Source organism: Zalophus californianus, chromosome 6 (assembly GCF_009762305.2).
Source record: "Zalophus californianus isolate mZalCal1 chromosome 6, mZalCal1.pri.v2, whole genome shotgun sequence".
Lineage (NCBI taxonomy): Eukaryota > Metazoa > Chordata > Mammalia > Carnivora > Otariidae > Zalophus > Zalophus californianus.
In genome coordinates, this window is record NC_045600.1 from 63,976,579 (window position 1) to 63,996,309 (window position 19,731).

The 19,731-nt window shown below is 38.5% G+C and overlaps 1 protein-coding gene across 7 annotated transcripts in view; it reads right to left on the minus strand.

The window, feature by feature from the left end:
- The window catches only part of ARHGAP5 (Rho GTPase activating protein 5), a 105,279-nt gene that overhangs the window by 69,878 nt on the left and 15,670 nt on the right, over positions 1–19,731 (minus strand). For 5 of the 7 annotated variants that reach the window (XR_003515567.2, XM_027568975.2, XM_027568972.2 and 2 more), the window contains exon 1: positions 4,300–4,434. The exons of 1 other annotated variant lie outside the window; for it this stretch is intronic. The gene's annotated coding sequence lies outside the window, so the exon portion shown is untranslated. Of the gene's footprint in view, positions 1–4,299; positions 4,435–4,681; positions 4,820–19,731 lie in introns of those variants that run through there. One more of the 7 variants, XM_027568973.2, reaches the window with a different exon arrangement.

Here is a 19,731-nt window from a genome sequence, read left to right on the forward strand (position 1 = left end):
ATAAACTTAAAATTATTTAAGAGACCATTTAATACTCTTTTAAGAAACATCTGAATACTTACTTAATAAAGAAGAAATCTGGATCTTTCAATTCCCCAGATCATAGAAATGTTAATTTTCCACTAGTTCTCTAAGCAACCAAAATAAAAATAAGTAAATAAAAAGAATTATTATTTGGTTCTGAAAAGGTAAGAAAAGGTAAGTATGGAAAACAAAATTTTGGATCAGGAAGAATACATGATCAACAGGAAGAAAATTAACAAACTATAACAGAACCAATGTACAAGTTTTTCCAAGGTTGCTAGTAATGCCAAATACAGCAAAGAAGATAAAGAGTAACACAAGAATTGTTTATTTCACCAACACTCCTTCTATTAACCTTGTGTTAATACTTTTCCCTAAATCTTTCAATTTCACTCAAAAGGTACAAACTGATGCTCTTAAATTTTTACCTTATATTTTCCCCTCACCAGTCAATCTATCTTCACTTCCCTGTGCTTTTGGTCCACAGTGTCATTCACTTGTCTTTCTTCTTACTCATCCCAATCTTCCCCAACTTCTAAATCTTATCTCCTTTATCTAAATTCCTTTACACAGATTTTAAAAAATCATATGTCCTGCCTTCTATATGGCTCTTCCACTCTATCTTGAGCTGGCATCTAACCATTCCTAAATTGTCAAACTCTTTCCCCACCAAAGCTATAAGCTCTTCTAAGGGAGTAATATTTTATATTTCCTTGTATTATTCACAGTGCCCTAGCTGCTCAATAAAATACTGTTCAGAAACAAAATAGGCTAAATCTAGTATGAAGCTAGAAAAATGAAAATTTACTTTTACCATTAATTCTTCATGATGAAAAAAGCTTGAGAATCTAACCAAGTGACACACACACATCATATTTTAACCCTAAAATTATGAAGTTATACATAACTCTTATTCCCAAGTAATAGTTCTAAGGAGTCAAACACAAAGACATGACCAAATATTAACATCTATTTTTACTGCAAATCTAAGGTATTGTGGACCGTCAACCTCCAAAATACAGTGGAAAAAAAAGACCAACCTTGATTACCATCTCTCTTATATTCAAACTCCTATTTGCAGTTAATACATCCAAATTCAAATGATTATTCTGTAAATAATTCCCAAAGGGCACCTGATAGAAATAGTTATTTTTCTGCATTTTTTAGTACTTGTATGTACTTATTCACTCCTTTAGTTACTACCTCTTCAACTAAAGCTCAAGCTACACAATCTCTAATTTATCTTGGTATCCCCACAGCCAGGCACACAGTAAATGCTAAATAAAGGTAATACGAATTAATGAATTACAAAGCAGAGGCTTTAGGTTTCCTTTATGCACAGATTTCTTTTTTCAAAGGAATTCTTATATTTAAGTACAACACATTTAACAAACAAAAAAGGAGCTGCTGGGTTGTCAGAGGAAGTCTCAAGCCATCCAGGAAAAATCCGTAAGTGGTTGAAGCAACAGAGTTTTAAAACCAATTAAATTAAAGTTCACACTTAAAAATTCTTAGCACTGAACTATTTTTCTTAATTTCTAATATAGTTGTTCCTGGTTTGAGAAAAATGATTAACTACAGCCTTCATTTAAACAAACAGGAGCTTGATTACTCAAGTCACCAAATGATGGATCACTTTATCAAGGTTTCTTCACCATTCATTATAGAAAACCAAGCTCCCCTGGTGTACTTGAAATGTATTTTACAAACATTTTTTAGGTACACAGATATTATTAAAACCTAACACCATACAACACTTCTTGAGTAAATTATGTTACCTGCATACCTTCTTGGTGTGCAAAGAAAAAAATCAGCGGTCTTACAGCTCTACAGAGTTTTTATAATAATTTGTATAGAAACTAGTTTAAAACTTACTCTGTAGCCACCAAGAAATTTTCTATTATGCCATTTCATAAGGTAACCTATTTCTATTATGCCATTACCATAAGGTAACACTTACCTTAAGGCCTGCTAATGTTGAAAAAAGTTTAGGAGAATTCTGAGACAGAACTTTTCCTTCAGTATTAAAAAACTGAGTTACAAAACTGTTTTCTAACCACAACTTCAATTCTAAAAAAGGAAATACAATATTTTATTCCTTTAAAAAAAAGCTTAACTTTCAAAGTCAAAATAATTATTTTCTCCAAAAGAGTAAGTGCACTGAATATGCTTTTCAAACAGAAAAAAAGTGTATGTGTGTGGAGGGATTTCAAAGCATTTTGGAGATGTGAATTTAAGATACTAATTTTGCAATACATTTTTTAAATTGCTAAAGTAATTTAAATGGGGTGGGGTGCTTAAAAATGACAAAGATAATCAGGTTTCTGTGACAATTCTTCCTTATAGTGAAGTGTAACCCACCCATTCCCCAAAGCCTTTGTAAGGAACGTACACAAAGAATGGTAAAATAACAACACATGCTGAGGAGGGTTAAAAAAAAGTAGCCTGCACAGGACAACCAAATCAATTGTTAACTAGTCATCTGTGTCCTTCTAACTAGTCTACTTTAAGTCAATCAGATCAACAGCCCAATAGCACCTTTCTTGAGAGTTAAATACCCAGGTATACCCAGCTTTTCAATCATGTATGTTTATTCATAAAGTGCTCTAAGACCTATGCAAGTTTTTGGTGATCCATACTTAACACTCTTTTCCTCTGCTCTACCACAGATACGGGAAACGAGAGTCAATTTGAAAAGGACAGATAAAAAGGCCAAAAGTGAGAAAGCAATTTAAAATGGAAATAAAACCTTAATCTGCAAACTGTCCAGTAGGTTACCTATACAATATGTATATCTAAAACTACTCATTAAGAATACGGTTTTATCATACTGAAGTCAAATAAACTGGAATTGACAGTAAAACATCTCCAAAACACATTTTACTAACGCATCTTAACCAAATATTTTTCCAAACAGTTGCATCTGGATCAAATTTTTGCTAAAAGAACCATTTTAAATGGAGATTTTGAGAAATACTTCCTGAAGTGAATGCAAATGCACTGAATGCAAATAACCCCCCCCACTTTGAAATTGAGTATTGGTTTTGGATGTTTAAAATGAAGACGGCAAAACCCTCCCCTCCACACCCCTCCCCAACACCTGTAGAAGGCAGCAAAGGCAAAGATCAGTAAATACGACGTATTCCACCGTTTTACACTTGAGTATTTTAAAAAATGGTATTGTTTCCTATCACAGAGGGGGAAAAAAAGCAAATTTTCGGTAGGAATTTAAACTTAAAAATGGGCGTACACACAATATGTATGCCTATTTTGGTCTAGGTTTAAAACACTTAAAATTCCCATTTATTAAGCATGAGCCAAAACTGGATTTCTATCATATGGCAAAAGTGTAAGCGTCTCCCTACAACTTTCTCGGAATTTTACCAAACGTCCTAATAGTTTGCCTTTACTTCCGAGCACCTTTCGGCGCCAGCTACACCCACAGTCTCCACCTCACTCGCATTTCTAATAACCCTGAAGAGGGAGGGTGTGAGGGAGTATTTATGTGTGGATAAGTGCGCGCGCGCTCCCGCGCGGTACCCCACCCCCACCCCGATACTTTTCTTTAGTAGGAACAGAGGGAGAATCTAAAGGTTATTCTCGCAAAAACTCAGTATCAAAGCCTCAAACCAGCCGCAGTCAACCGATAAGACTCCGGGTTTTGGTTGCGCAGTGCAACTTCTCACACCCTACCCCGAGCTTTCGCAGCAGATGGGAAATTGAAGAGAACCCAAGCGGGAGTGGGGGAGATCGGGAAAAAGTGAAAGGGCCGATCCCCCTGAAAGGCGCTTAAGTTTGCAACGAAGATTGTGTTTCCGCGAATATGCGCCCACCCCCCTCCCCCTTCCAGGTGGAACTCGTTAACAGCAGCAACCCAGCCAATAGACACCGCCACCTTCCCTCCCCACGTACCATCGGAGAGCAGGGCAAGTGAGGGCGGCGGGCGAGAGCGGACGCCTGGCGGGGCCGGCGCGATCCCCGGCCACCACCAGGCCTCCGCCGACCCCGGCCGCGTCACCTGTGGAGAAAGCGCCCCCTCCCCCGGCCTCCCTGCCCTTCACGCCGACCGTATACACCCCGCGCCAGCCGCTCCCCGCTCGGCCTGCGCGGACGGAGCGCGGCGCCAGGCTCCCCTCCGTGGCTGCGGGGCCCCAGCGCCTTGAACTGGTTACAACCGGCGGCGGCTACCGAGCGGGGCAGCCGGTGGCGGGAGGGTCCCGGTCGGGGAGGGGGAGAGCGGGCAGGCCCAGAAGAGCGGGGATCACAAGGTCCTACCTAACACCGTCGGTCTCCTCCGTCTCCTCCTCAACGGCAGCGGCGCCGGCGGTGGCGGCGGCAGCGACATTCCTGGGGAGCGCTCCCGCCGCCGCCGCCTCCTCCTCCACTCTCTGCTCGCCTCTCTTCCCCGGCGCGCTCACCAAGCGCCGCGTCCCTTCAGCCACCTCCGCCCGCCCTCCCCAACACACACGCCCCGAAACCTTAAGCCCTACAGCTCCCGCAGCCGGGTAACCCACCCTCCCACCCTCCCTCCCGCCACCAGCGGCGGCCCCGTCCCTCCCCCCTTCCCCTGTGCCCGCCGCCGCGCCGGGCTCAGTAATGGCGGCCACTCGGGCTCCCTCGCGCTGACGGATCTCTCTCCCTCTCTCCCGAACTTTACCTCAGCATCTCTCCCGGCGCGCACCGCCGGAACGCACGCGCGCGCGCGCAGCCACACACCCGACCGGGGGCGGAGCGGCGGCGCAGCCTCGACGGGGCGCGCGCACGCGCGCACGCGCACCCGCACCGCCCTCCCCACAATTCCCCGCCCCCGCCGCCCTCACCTCGCGACTCCTCCCGCGCCGCGCACCCGGCTGGGCCCCGCCCCTGCCCTCGTCTCCGGGGAGCCTGGGAAGGCGCGAGCGCTCGAGCCGGAGGGAGGGGAGCAAGCGCGGGGCCGCGTCCTCGCTCGCGTCCGGGCTCCTCGATTGGCTTCTGCCCCTCCCCCTTCTTCCTCCGCCTCTCCCACCCATTGGTTCCCTCTCCTGCTCCATTCCTTCTCACCTTTTCCCTTTTACCCATTGGCGTGAGTATTTTTCCCCAGCTTTCCCCTTTCTACGTATTCTCCTCCTCCGTCCCATCCTCCACGCTTTAGAAGCTGCAGACCGTGCAACCCTGAGCGCGGTCGTTTGCGAACCTTCCCTGCTTTCTCCCTTTCCTTCTGTTCCGGTTTCTGGGTGAAACTGAGAGCAAACCACAATACTGCAAAGGAACCTGGTATTGTGTTAGCCGTTGCACAACAACGCACGGGCACCGAAAGATTCTCGATAAATCCCCCTACGGTCTCTGAGCATTAAAGAATTCAAGGGAGAAAAATATTTGCCCTAGCTTGTTCGCGGGGACATGCTCTCATGTCTACTCCTACGTATGCAGCCAGTTTTCCGCCTGGGGATCGCTCGCCAACTACAGACATCACCCTCCCGGGACCTGGTGCCATGCTCACCCAGAAGGCAAAACTCCAAGGGAGCAAGAATCCCTTTCTCCGTCCACATCGCACGGTTGCTAACAGGCCCGTGGTTTATTTTGTTCTTATGGAAGTTAAGCGAGATACCAAGATTTAGGGGCTTAGGGTGGCCCCAAAGACGCCGGCTCACACCAGCCCAACCTTAGGAACCAGGCTTTTATTATCCTACCTTAAGTATATTCAGTATTTTTTGAGACATGGAAATTTTACAAGTTTGGGGGTACACTGGGCTTTCGGTGTATTTCTTTTCCGAGCATTGGTGTTGAAAGGTGGAGAAAAGACGGACGGTAGAAAAATGCCTTTCCTTTTACCATTGAAGAAACTGATGACTTGTGACTTTCCCAAGGTCATCAGAATCTGTCTTACAGAGAGGTCTTAAAATTAGTTGCCAGCAGATAAAAGAATGAGCAGAAACAAGTCTACCCCAACTTGTTAAGTCTAAAAGAAAGAAGCAATTTCGGGGAGAATCTGGGGAAAGATTTGTTTATTACCTTGAAAACAGTTCATCATCAGTAAAGTTAATATATGAAAAATCTTTTAAGTTCCAGTTATTCTTTATTTCTATGTTACATAAGGTACTGAAGTTAGCCAAGGTTGCTTTTTTTGTGTTATAATGATGCAGCTGCTGCCAACCAGAAGTACATTTATGGTCTGTTGGTAAACTAGAAAAAACAAAAACTGCCTTTTGGTAAAAATCAGAAAATATGTCAGTAAATCTATCACAATATTCCAGCAGAAGTTTGTTCCACACTCCTGCCCCTCTACCGTCCATATTTCTCAAAGGTAAACTTAATAGACAAAGCAGAAGAGACATGTTTAATTTCTTTATGTCTCTTACTCCTCCCTAATTTCAAAAAGGCATCACTGAAATTCCTTGCTCCAGCCACTTTCTTGCATCTGAATGGTACCAAATAGGTTAAGTAGTTAAGGTCTGTAGGCACTTCTTTCTTTCAGTTACAACCCATAGGCAAGGGAAGGATGCAAAAGAAAAGTTTCACTCAAAGTAAATATAGAGAGGAAGGAAGAAAAGGAGAGGAAGAAATTGGGGAAAGGGAGTGGAACCATAAATGTGAGGTACTAATGCCATAAGTACCCATACCCCCTGTGCAGGTTGGAAAGCTCATGCATTTAAATGCATTTCTTGACCTTTGTACTAAGAGTCTTTAAAAATACAGTAAGCTGATTTAGTGTCACAACTTTGAAATGTTAAGTGTTATAGAGTGTCCACCCTAAAGATACTTTAAAAATTACTTCCTAAATAATCAGAAATTTCATAACCATGGACATGTATCAACATAAACCCAAGTCAAATAAATTAGGTAACGTTTAAAGGAGGCATCATCATATAAAGAAGGTGAAAATTACACCTGCTTTATACGATGATGCTTCCTTTAAAAGAGGACATGATATTAAAGAAGCAAGACATGATTCTGGAGGAAAAACAAGACTTGAAATGTCATGTTCTCATAATGAAGACCCAGAAAATGTAACAAACAAAGCCATGATTTTCAAAGGATAATTTTCGTAGCTGACATTACTGTTAGTCCTCCTACATCATCCATCTTGATTTAAGGGGTCTGGAACTTTAAAACTTTGCTCCTTATCAATACTAATAGTCTAAAGCTGCTGACCAGTATGAGAAAAATTAACAGATTTTTATTGTTTTTATATTACTTGCTCTTCTCAAAAAATAAAACATACACTTTTATGTACAAATAAAAATGTGAACATGGGATTCGGGAGCCAAAGTCCTGTGCTTGAAAATGCTCAGATATCTACAAATAAAAGGCAGTAAAGAGGAAAAAATAAAACAAAAACCAAAGAATAAGATGGCATCTTTTAAAGTTGATCAGGAACCATGCCTTCAAAGAAATGGCTTTAAACATGGGGGGCACCTGGGTGGCTCAGTCATTAAGCATCTGCCTTCGGCTCAGGTCATGATCCCAGGGTCTTGGAATCTAGTCCCACATAGGGCTCCCTGCTCCGTGGGAAGCCTGCTTCTCCTTCTCCCACTCTCCCTGCTTGTGTTCTCTCTCCCACTGTCTCTCTCTCTCTGTGTGTCAAATAAAATTAAAAAAAAATGGCTTTAAACACCCACCCTCCCCACCAAAAAGGAGAAATCTTGAAAAAATAAGTAATGTATTCTTTACACACACACATGCACACGCACACACGAGAGAGAAAGAGAGAGGGATGGAGTAACTATTACTAAGCTCTCTCAGATCATCTACTCTTCTTATCTAAAATAAAAAATTTAAGCACTTGTTCTGCTGCACTGGGTAATTAAAATTACCCGAAGCTTTGTTCCTCATTTACTTTGAAAAAATTAGCAGAATAAGATTTTGGTCAGGCATTTTAAGTTTTTAATTTAAATATTCTCCACAAATTTCTAGTTCTTTAACATATCCTAATAAAGTATTAATATGCATGGACTTTCTAGGATCAAAAGAGATGACAGCCATAAATGTTATCAAAATTCCAGCTCTATCATCAGTGATAACACTACAATATTTCAGATGTTGGATGCGATTGGGCTTCAGAAGAATTTACCCTCTAGAAGCAGGTGCACCCCCTGCTGGAAATCTCTAATCATAACTACTTTGGCTTTTTTGTGTTTGTGTGTGATTTTATTTTTTCTTTTTTTTAATAATTTTTTATTGTTATGTTAAACACCATACATTACATCATTAGTTTTTGATGTAGTGTTCCATGATTCATTGTTTGTGCCTAACACCCAGTGCTCCACGCAGAATGTGCCCTCTTTAATACCCATCACCAGGCTAACCCATCCCCCCACCCCCCTCCCCTCTAGAACCCTCAGTTTGTTTTTCAGAGTCCATCGTCTCTAATGGTTTGTCTCCCCCTCCGACTTACTCCCCTTCATTCTTCCCCTCCTGCTATCTTCTTCTTCTTTTTTTTTTCTTAACATATATTGCATTATTTGTTTCAGAAGTACAGATACTACTTTGGCTTTTATAGCCTCAGTCAAGAACAAATGAAAAGCCAAACAAAGGGCCTTTGCATTCGTAATAAAATTGACCAATACTTTTTGCCTGTCTGATACAAGACAGCTTCTGGACAACAAACTACTTCAGAATGTCACCTGATTACAGACAAAATACACAAAGAAGTTGGAGAATAACAAAGGCAAATTAGCTAAATAACCAAGCACTGAACAGTTGTTTATTGTGTAATTTCCTATTGAATTTCACAACTCATTTCTACCTCCCACCTAACCCCCACCTCCTGCCTAGAATTCTCTCTTTCTCCCTGTCTGATACAGTGAGGACTATCAGGTAGACAGAAGGCGGAGTAAGATGGGGTGCTATTCCCGCAAGTAGGCAAATGGTGATACACCCAATAACCCCAGTAACCACTCACTGAGTTTGGTGCTGAAAGACTTTCTCCAAATTTGTTTTATGGCTACCAATGATATTTTCAGCATGAAGAAAAGGTGCTAATTATGTTTTGGCTGTTACTGTAGAAAATATTTTGACCAGATTTAAGGTAATTGTGAGCATGGGACTGGAACAGTAGGAAAGTAATGCATTGACCTTCCTGGCATTTTGTTCCACAGAGCCTTGTTCTGTTGATTTTCCAGAATTGTATTTTCAGACTGAAATCCCAAAGATGGTATCAGAGTCTAGCTTCAAAATGTCATGTTCTTGCCATTCTGGTCCTAGGACATAACTGAAATAATGAAAGAAGAACTCTATTTTTGAATAATTAGTATTTTATAAAGATTATTTGTAATGCAGTCTCCTTTTAAAGGGATAACAATTCATTCAGGTCCCACTAGCACAAATACTTTCGTTAGACAAAAATCTTAGTTATTTTCTCTCACAAAAGGAGGTATTATTGGGCCATCTGGACCTTCCATTGAGTTTTTATGAGATACCACAGCTTGAATTTAATCAACCCCAATAAGGTTAACCCCACAAAGCTAAAAAATAATTGCAGAGGTTGCTAACTGAATTCTCTCTTTGAGATTGTTACCACTGTCATTTGTAAATCATTACAATGGGAAACAGGAACTCGTATTGCTTGACTATTTAACCACAAGAACATAATTTTTTGAATACCCCTCATTCCTGCTCTCTTTAGGCCACATTTGGATTGTGAGCCCTGCTAGGTAAGAATTGCAAATGAATGTTTGGCCCTATACAATAACTAGAACATGGTTAGTAGAAAGTTCAATGAATGATGATAATAATAATATGAAACACTCTAGGTTTTATGGATTTCTGTGGATATATTACTAACAGAAGGCTTTAGATTATATTTTGAAATACTAGCTGAGATAATCACTTTGGAAAATACAAATCAGTTGAAGAAATCGCTGAATTCTCCTGTGAAAGTAAAGTTAGATGTCCTTCCCTGAGCGCAACCCACAGTTCTCCACGTCACATCTCTCTAAAAGGTAAACATGAGTGACTAGCAAAAATAACTGTGGATCTGAAACATCAGGGAACATTGTAAAGAACTGGTGCAGATTAAGAGTTTCTGAAATCAATGAGAAGCTGTCTAATCACTTCACAATTAAGGCTTTGTTATTTTTCCCTATTATTACAAGCTGCAATAGATGATAAATGTTTGCTTTGCCAATCCATGCTTCTGCATTTTCTTCAAAAAGCCTCTCAAATAATAAAGTGGTTTTTCTAATTGGACACACATCTTTCAAACATATCTATTACATAGTGATGGATAATAATACTCTTGTTTCTATTTGGTATATATATACTATGAAATATTATGCAGCCATCAAAAAAATGAAATCTTGCCATTTGCAATGACATGGATGGAACTAGAGGGTATTATGCTAAGCGAAATAAGTCAATCAGAACAAGACAAGTATCATATGACCTCACTGATATGAGGATATTGAGAAACAAGACAGAGGATCATAGGGGAAGGGAGGGAAAAATGAAACAAGATGAAACCGGAGAGGGAGACAAACCATAAGAGACTCTTAATCTCTGGAAAAAAACTGAGGGTTGCTGGAGTGGAGGGGCGTGGGAGGGGGTGGAGTGTTGGGTGATGGACATTGGGGAGGGTATGTGTTATGGTGAGGGCTGTAAATTGTGTAAGACTGATGAATCACTGACCTGTACCCCTGAAACAAATAATACATTGTATGTTAATAAAAAAAATTTTAAAAAATTAATATTCTTCTTTCCCCAAATAGGCTTCCAATCTCTCTTCAGCACAGTCTAGCACAGGACTATAGCATATGCTTCATTTATTTCTAGCTTTAGTACCCACAGGTAATTCTATTTTCTCCTCAAAAAGTATTTACATTAGAAATTCTGAGATTTTACAAACATGGTAATAAAGTAAAGGTAAAGCAGCAAAAATTCATAATGTGTCCTATAGATCAAATTCTTGTAAAATTACATTTAAATGCAGGCAAATATTTAAAATATTTTAAAAGTATAGATTTTTGAGATAGAAAAATATATTGATTTCTGTGGGGAAAAAAATCAGGCTACAAAGAAATAAAGGTAGTATGATTCCATTTTTGTAGAAAGAAAATGTATTGAAAACAAGATGACAATATTACTGACCAACATGTTAACAGAGATTTAAGCCAGATGGCCGGATTATAGCTAATATTAACTTTCTCCCTTTTGCTTTTCTGTATTTTCTAATTTTTTACAACAAACATTATTTCTTGTGCAATAAAAATTTGGAGTATAGTGGTGTTGAAAATGGAGAGATACAATATTTAAAGCAGGGATGAGGTAAACTGTCTGGAAGCAAGTGCCTATCACATAAATCTATTTTTTTCTCTTTTATTATTTCCTTTCTTCTCTCTTTTTTCCCCTCTTACTCCTACTTTAGATTGTTTCTTCTTTCTTCCTTTTTTACTTTTTGAATCTCTATCTGCTTTTCCTTCTCTCTTAATTATCTCTTGGGCCTTTTACAGGCCACCTTGGGCATTGACTGGTTCCATCTGAGCAATCTCTGATGTAATGGAACGAAATGGTCTAGGTAAACATATTATTGCCATCACTGGATTGTAGCCTGTCTTTGATGACTTTTTTTTTTAAGGTCTTACAGACCAAAACATATCAAAGAACATACATTTTGTTATATTTAATGACTTTATTTTTAATTATGTAAATCTGCCAATAGTATTGCCTATGTTGCTGGTGATCTCATGGCACAGATTCTATTTTTAACCTGTTTCTACACTAAGACTCTGTTCAAAAGCTTTCGGGTATAGACAATAGATAGTATCTCTAATGCTGATGATGCTGATCTGATCTTTCCACATGCTCTGGTATTTCCCTTTGGACCACAAGGATTATGATAAAATGTATTCCATTTGGTTGGTTTCCCATGTGGATTTGCTGATACTTAGGTTACCTTTGGCTTCCGTCACCCCAGGGAACTGAAGGTTGCTGTTTTAAGTCTGGGCATTTATCTTGTAGCACTCTTCTTCACTACATCCTCCTCAAAACAGTACAATCAATTACCAGTTTAAAGAAGAGGCCCAAATGGTCTTACTACAGTGCAAAGGAATGCTGGGGCACAAATTCATCTGCAGTAGAAAGCCCACCAAACTGAGAGTCAAGACACCTGAATTTGTATCTCAGGTTTTGCTTATTTTGTGACCTTCAGAAGTCATTGAAGCTCCCTGAGCTGAAATTTCTGCATCCACAAAATTGTCCCTTTGCCACTCCGACATTATTAAGTTTGAAATTATTTTGTAGGGTTAGCCCAGGAACCAGGCTTCACTTTTTCCTGGTTCACACTTAATTTAACACCCACCCATACCCACTATCACACCCAGGACAAAGCTGTTACTTCTCAGCTTCCCTATCGGTTCTGTCTAGGGCCATTACTTTGTCTCTCCCTACAAAGAGAAAAAACAAAAACAAAAACAAAAAAACCTTCATCTTGATGAAACTAAGTTAATTTACATTCATCTAAAACTCCTTCCTAAAATCTATTTTATTAGCTTTGAACCTCTGGATTTCCCAGAGCATACTTGCCCCATCCTTGTTATAAGGTCATCTTCTCTTAACCTTCTTTGTCAAAATGTCACCCTGTGATTTCTAAGACCACAGTTCTTTATACTCCCACAATGTATTCATCACTTTGCATACCCCCCAAGCAGTATAATCCAGAGCATCCAAGTAGCCAGTACTGGGTCCCAACAATCTATGTCTTTTCTCCCTTGTGTCCATTTAGTCAATCCTATTTCCATCTTCAGCCCCAGACAACAACTAATCTTCTTTCTCTCAGGATTTGCCTATTCTGGACATTTAATATAAATGGAATCATACACAATGTGGTCTTGTGCATCTGGCTTCTTTTACATGCTACTACATTTTTGAGGCACATCCATATATTAGCATACATCAATAATTCCTTCTTTTTTCATTACTGACTAGTATTCGATTATACGGATATATCACATTTTGTTTATTCATTCATCAGTTATCTTGACATTTAGATTGTCAATACTTGTTATTGTCTGGTTTTTTTTTATAGCCATTCTAGTCGGTACAAAGTAATGTCTTATTATAGTTTGAATTCACATTTCCCTGATGACAAATGATGTGGAGCATTTCTTATGTGCTTATTATCCCTTGGTATCTCTTCTTTGATAAGATATCTATTCAGCTCTTGCCCATTTTTTAATTAGGCTCTTAGCCTTATAATTGAGTTGAGCCTCATTGGATCTTAAATTCTTGGATTGAATTTTCCAAAAACAATCTTTAAGATTTTTTTCTTAATGCAATGATGACTTTATTTTAATATTTCCCAATACTTCCCAAGAATCACTTCCTTACATGATCGTAATACTTCTTTTTCCCAACTTGCAAAAAGTTGGAAAAGATAAAATGTCATTGAGTAAAATACTTTTTCTAGGGCATTCTTACAGCCAGTTTATTTATTTGGCAATACATTGTTTTTCAGGCTTTCTTTCCCAATTTCTCCTTATTCAAACAGGATAGCTTCATGCCAGTTATCCTATTTGATTTTGTCGTTAGAAACAGAATATTCATTCTATCAGAAAAACTGGGTGAAGAATTATTAAACAGTGAGCTTCCTGATCCAGAGCAATTAGGATCTCAATAACATGAGCCTTGAGCAGGACTTTTGAGTCATTCCAATCAAAAGTGAGTAACTACAACGAATCTTCTCCTTGATGCCTAATTCATTTTCAGTTATAAGTATTTTTGAAAGTGAGTTAACTCTTTTAAGCCAAAGGAGTATAATTTTAGAGCACTTCAAAGTGAACTTTTCATTTGATACCTCAAAATACTGCCATGCCTTTTAATATTTTGCAGTGCAAGGCAACTTCTTGGCCCCAAAGAAATCATGTGCCACAGTGATTTAGGGATTAGAAAGAAAAGAGGCTACTACAGTTCCAATCATGCCTTCTGATTTACTATGTGAACATCCACGGTATGGCCTGTGGGTTCATGTTATTGTGGTACGCATCCCAAATGTCATCCTAATTCTAATAAAAGAGCCCTGGCTTTGACAGTGTTCTGTATGTTCACCTTGTATTGGAACAGGCTGCTGACAATTCTTTGAATTTACCTTAGGGTAAAACTCTTCACCTTCCCCAGTCGTCTCATCAGTTAAGTCGCTGTGATCTGCTGTCACAGCCCACCATTCAGGTAAGTATTTTTAGCTAAATCATCACAATAATAGGTATTTGCAAGGATACTTTTAGATCAGATGCTACCACATACACCTGCAGGGTAGAGGGAAGACTTGCCTATCAACCTCTCCTAAATCATAGAGAATAAATACCCTAAGTTACTGAGATGAAATGTCCTCCTTGAAAAATAGAAGAGTCTTCATACAAAGAATGCTGACAATCTAGAGATCCAGGAACCTCCTTAGTCTCATTGGCCCTATGTCACTGATCCAAATCTTATTTGGTTTTAGCTTTTAGTTTAATTTTGCTAAGAACTCTTATTATTTGAAAGTGATATTATATTAAGTATAAGTTTGTTATAGGGTATTTTTAGTTTATTCCCTATTATTTTGTATATGAAATATATTTGGAGTTTGATGTATTCTGAAGATTCAATATTATCCCAAATTTGTTCAAATATAAAAAACATATGAATATATTTAAGTATTAAGTATTAAGCCTGTGGAAAAATATATAAAAATATTAACAGTAGCTACCTCTGAGTAATTTTCTGAGAAATATTTTCATCATATATACTTTTTTATATGTTCATCCTATATACTTCCTCATATATACTTTCTCATATATCTATATACTTTCTTAGAATTTAAAATAGAGGATTTTTTTTTAATGCTGCACATACTAGTTATACCTTCTCATTCACAACATTTCTTAAAATTATACTGACTGGCAGAATACAATGAATGGGCGTTCTGAAACTTAGGGAGACTATCTCTCTGAAATACTATTTTGATATATCCCCTCATTCAACAACCATCAATTTGTACCCACTATGTGCCAAAGATTGTTCATATCAGAAATACAAACATGAAAGGCATAGTTCCTATTTGCAATGAGCTCATTTTCATGTCAGGATTGTATCATGCCCTAGAAGTAGGCCCATAGTTTGCATCTTCTAACAAAGAGCAAATAAGTTTTTCAGTCTCTATTATTCTATAATAGCTTCGTCATTTGCAATTTCTCATTTTAAACATGACAAGCATAGACAGCTAGGTACGTAGGTAAGTGGGTATGTGGGTAGATAAACACATAGGTAAACTGCTGCAGAATGACAAATTTGAATGGGCAATAATTTCTTCTTAATCAAGTTAACTAACTAACCTGCTCAAATTACTTTTGTGTAGGATTTTTCAGACTTACATTCTGAATGTTAGAGGCACTTTGAATCAACTCATTTTTCTCTTCTAATGTCAATTTTGTAGTCTTGCGGCTTTGTTTTTTACAGTCTTTAGGTTAGTGCCATACCACCAAATGACATACAGGCTGTTCCAAGACTGAGTGAAGTCTTGTTTTAACTGGCATATAACTGTTTTTATTTGGGTTTCTGTGGAATTTGGAAGTCTGCAACTCATCCAAAATAAGGGCATTCCACAAATTCCATTTCTTAAAAGCCATCCCTCCTTCATATACTGTTTCCATTTCCTTCAATGTAACTAAACTTTTAGCAGGACATTCCCAAAAAAGTGAGAAACGGAGGTTTTTTGTTTTGTTTTGTTTTGTTTTTTGGGTTTTTTTTTGAGAAAGGGGGGTGTTTTAAGATAAGCAAAGCAGAATTCTTACTCAGCAAATCCTTTTGGTAGTATATTAATAGTAGCAACAGGAGGACCAGTAGTAATAGTAGTATAGAAAAATAATTATAATATAAACACTTAAAACACCAACCCTTTTAAACACATCTAGAAAATCCAAGAGTTAAAAATGCCATTTTGTACATGTATTAGTTGATTCAATACAAATAATAGGCACAATTCTTTAGCAATGTGTATTTTTCTCAAATTGTTTAAATAAAAACTACGTTTTCCTGGGTTGCCAAATTTTTAGCCTAAAAATCTTAGTTTTTCTTTTAAATGCAAAAGTTTATTTGGACTCCAAGCACTTCAAATGCAAAGAGAAATAGGAACAGAATCTGCTATGGGAAGGAGACCTTAAGTAAGACCTTGGCTATTATCCCATGTAAGATTACCCCTGTGGCATCTTGTTTCCTGAGAAATAAAGCGTAAGGCAGCTCCCCATATACGTGGGTCAGTCTCTTTTGATGTGCGGGTAAAACTCATTAAAGTTAATGGGGATGAGGCGCATACATCAAGGCGAGCATGGAACCCACAGAATATAATAGCAGAGGAGACTTTGAGAACATTCTGACTGTGAATGAGCAGTTGGTTTGTTGAATTGTAATAAGGGCTGTGTTCCGGGTCCTCATTTCATCTGGGAAAGGCTTGGCATATTTTCTCAAACCCTGCCTTTGTGCAGACTCATGGCAGAGTGTTTTGTTCTAGGGATGTGCTGCTCACAGTCTACTCGCAGAGCACAATTCAATACAAATACTTTAGAATGTGCTACTTTGTGGGAAATAGGCTCCATAAGAGTTGAAGTAACTTGGATTCTTTAGCTTGAGAAAAGGAAAACTACTCTGAAGCATATAAAGAATTCAGTGAAGAGTGAACAAAAGGAAATGAGCTTACACAGCCATAAGGTTAAAAAGAAGGAAGACCTGACAGTGCTGATTGTCAAAATTAGGTACTCATAGGGTTTTCCGGGTTTCTCTAGAGATGTTTAAAAACCAGAGAGAGTAGGGGGTGCCTGGGTGGCTCAGTTGGTTGACTTTCTGACTCTTGGTTTCGACTCAGGTCATGATCTCATGGGTCGTGGGATCAAGCCCTGGGTTGGGCTCCACGCTCAGTGGAGTCTGCTTGGGGATTCTCTCTCTCCCTTTCCCTGCTCCCACTCACATGCATTCTCTCTCTCTCTCTCTCTCTCAAATAAATAAATAAATCTTTAAAAACAAAACAACAGAGAGAGTCAGGGGTGCCACTGGTAAGTCAGGATGAAGGGCTAGGTAGATCTTCCTATGATACTACTCTTCTCAAGTAAAAATGCCATTAAAATAAAATGTTCCATGTATCTTAACATGTGTGTAAAACAAGGAGATTACCTTTCACTTGACATGAGCATATAGTAACTAATGCTCCAGTGGCATGGGGTACATAACAGTATCAGAGTTACTATTGTCTTCTATTGTTTCATTAGTCTCAGACTCATGTTTTCATCAGTACTACTGGTCCTCTGTTCCCTCAGTTCATATTAATAATAGTAACAAATAAAGAAATCATTATCCCTTTCCAATTTTTGTGACATTTTGAATCATTACAAGTTTTAATAGAGAGGAGAAGGGATGTTGTGTCATGGTTCCCAAACTTCATATTCACTTCAAAAATTTTCAATGATTTCAGTGTGATATTTTGTATTTTGAGAATCTGTTGATGAGACAAATACAAAATGACAACCAAAAAAAAAAACTACCATCAATTTTTTTTTATCATTTTTTAAAAGATTTTATTTATTTATTTGACGTAGAGAGGGAACACAAGCAGGGAGAGTGGGAGAAAGAGAAGCAGGCTTCCCACCAAGCAGGGAGCCTGATGCGGGGCTCGATCCCAGGACCCTGGGATCATGACCTGAGCCGAAGGCAGACGCCCAACGACTGAGCCACCCAGGTACCCTTTATCATTTTTTTGAATGAATGTATTTTGTTAATCCCAGTGGCATATATACATTTGAAAAATTGTACCTATGGGACACTATGTGTTAAGTTTCCAGACAATGTTTGGCATACATATTCAAAGGACTCTAAGAGAAATAACTACTCAACCCTAGCCAAGGAGATCTGGATCTGCAGTACCTCCTTGAACACATGAGTAAATGTCTTCTCTTTTTTGAAACTTAATTTTCTTATCCATAAAATAAGGAGGTTGGACTAACTGCTCTTTAAGAATCCTTTGAGCTCTAAAACTTCCTTGATTATATCAGGTCCTTTATTTAACAACCATATGCAACTGGATTTAAACGTCACACGTGGATGTAAATGTCAATGTGTGGCACTATTAATATGCTTTTCATGCTAGGGAAGTTGTTCTTATAAAAACTTTATTAATATTCCTATGTGTTTATGTTTAGTGAACCCATTATAAATATCCAGCTTGCCTATTCTTAAATACTGCTTTATTTTTCATATTTCATTTAGTCAATAGATCTTCAAAACTAGGTTTCAACATGTTTATCCTTATATTATAGATGGAAACAATGAAGTCTGTCCAAAGCATCACTAGTAAGTCAATGACATAGTTTACAATGGAGGTGTCATTAGGAGATTATTTCTGCAAAGAATGCAAAAAGAATCTGTTTATGCTCCCTCACAGTAATAAGTTATTGAAATAATGACTGTAGGTGATTTTCTTCTCCAAAATTATCACTGTCTCAATTACTGATGACTATTAACTCAGTATTTTTCTAGTTTATGCTATTTGATTGGAATTGATTAAAAGATTATAATACGGCTATATCTGGGTTTATATGTTTCTTAAATGTTGAAGCTAAACTCTCCCTTAAAATAATTAATATTAATATTATTGCTTCTGTAAATAGCATTTTCAGGAAAATTTTGAGAGTGAGTGAGTTAGTGGAATTCTATTAGGAGCCGTCCTTAGTAAATTTCAATAAATATACTTTTAAATTTTAAAATATCAAGTCACATTTATATATATATATATATATATTTACAGATTTTATTTATTTATTTGCCAGAGAGAGAGAGAGAACTCGAGCACAAGCAGGGGGAGTGGCAGGCAGAGGGAGAAGTAGATCCCCCGCTGCCGAGCAAGGAGCCCGATGTGGGACTCTATCCCAGGACCCTGGGATCATGATCCAAGCCCAAGGCAGATGCTTAACTGACTGAGCCACCAAGGCATCCCCCCCCAACTTTTTAAAATATATGTATTTTTTTCAAGTCACATTTTAGTGTTTATATACCTATTCGATATGTTTACTTTTCTTCAGTAGTATGATTCTAGTGTTATTTTTAGCATTTATTTTACCCTTCTATGTTTTTCCTGAAGTGAGTTTGTATACAAAACTAATACACCCTTATATACAAGCATGCACATATAAGTGCCATGCACATATCTCTTCCTCTTCTTGATCACTTAGAACTCTCAGTGGATATTTTAGGTAGCCACAGGAATAACTTTATTTGTAATTGCACCATCATTTTAAATCTTCATTACTGGAAAACATTTTGTTTTAGAATACTAGAAGTCTAGAAATAGAGATTTCTCCTTCAAAAAACTTGGGGTAGCCAATGTTTTAAGCACAACTGAGCACCTAATGGACTTGGAAGAAGAGTAGCTTTCAATTTGGAGCAAGAGAACTCCGTCCAGAACAAACCAGTACCAGTCTAACAAGGGTTTACTATGTTTACATTTCACCCAGGTATAAAAAATTCTGAGTAAGAATCTAAGAGGTCACATCAAGACAAACATGATAAAGAGGCAGGGGTTTAGCTGTCAGGTGGAAAGGATAAAAGTAGAGCCTAAATCACAAGGAACTAAAACCCAGAAAACTTCTGTAGAGCCAGGGAGTGTAGCCCTGAGACTTCTGTCAGCTCTACCCTTCCTTCTTTTTTCCTCCTCATCCTGAATGGAGTAGAATGACAGGGCCACATTGCAGGCCCCTGAAGGGGTTGGCCACA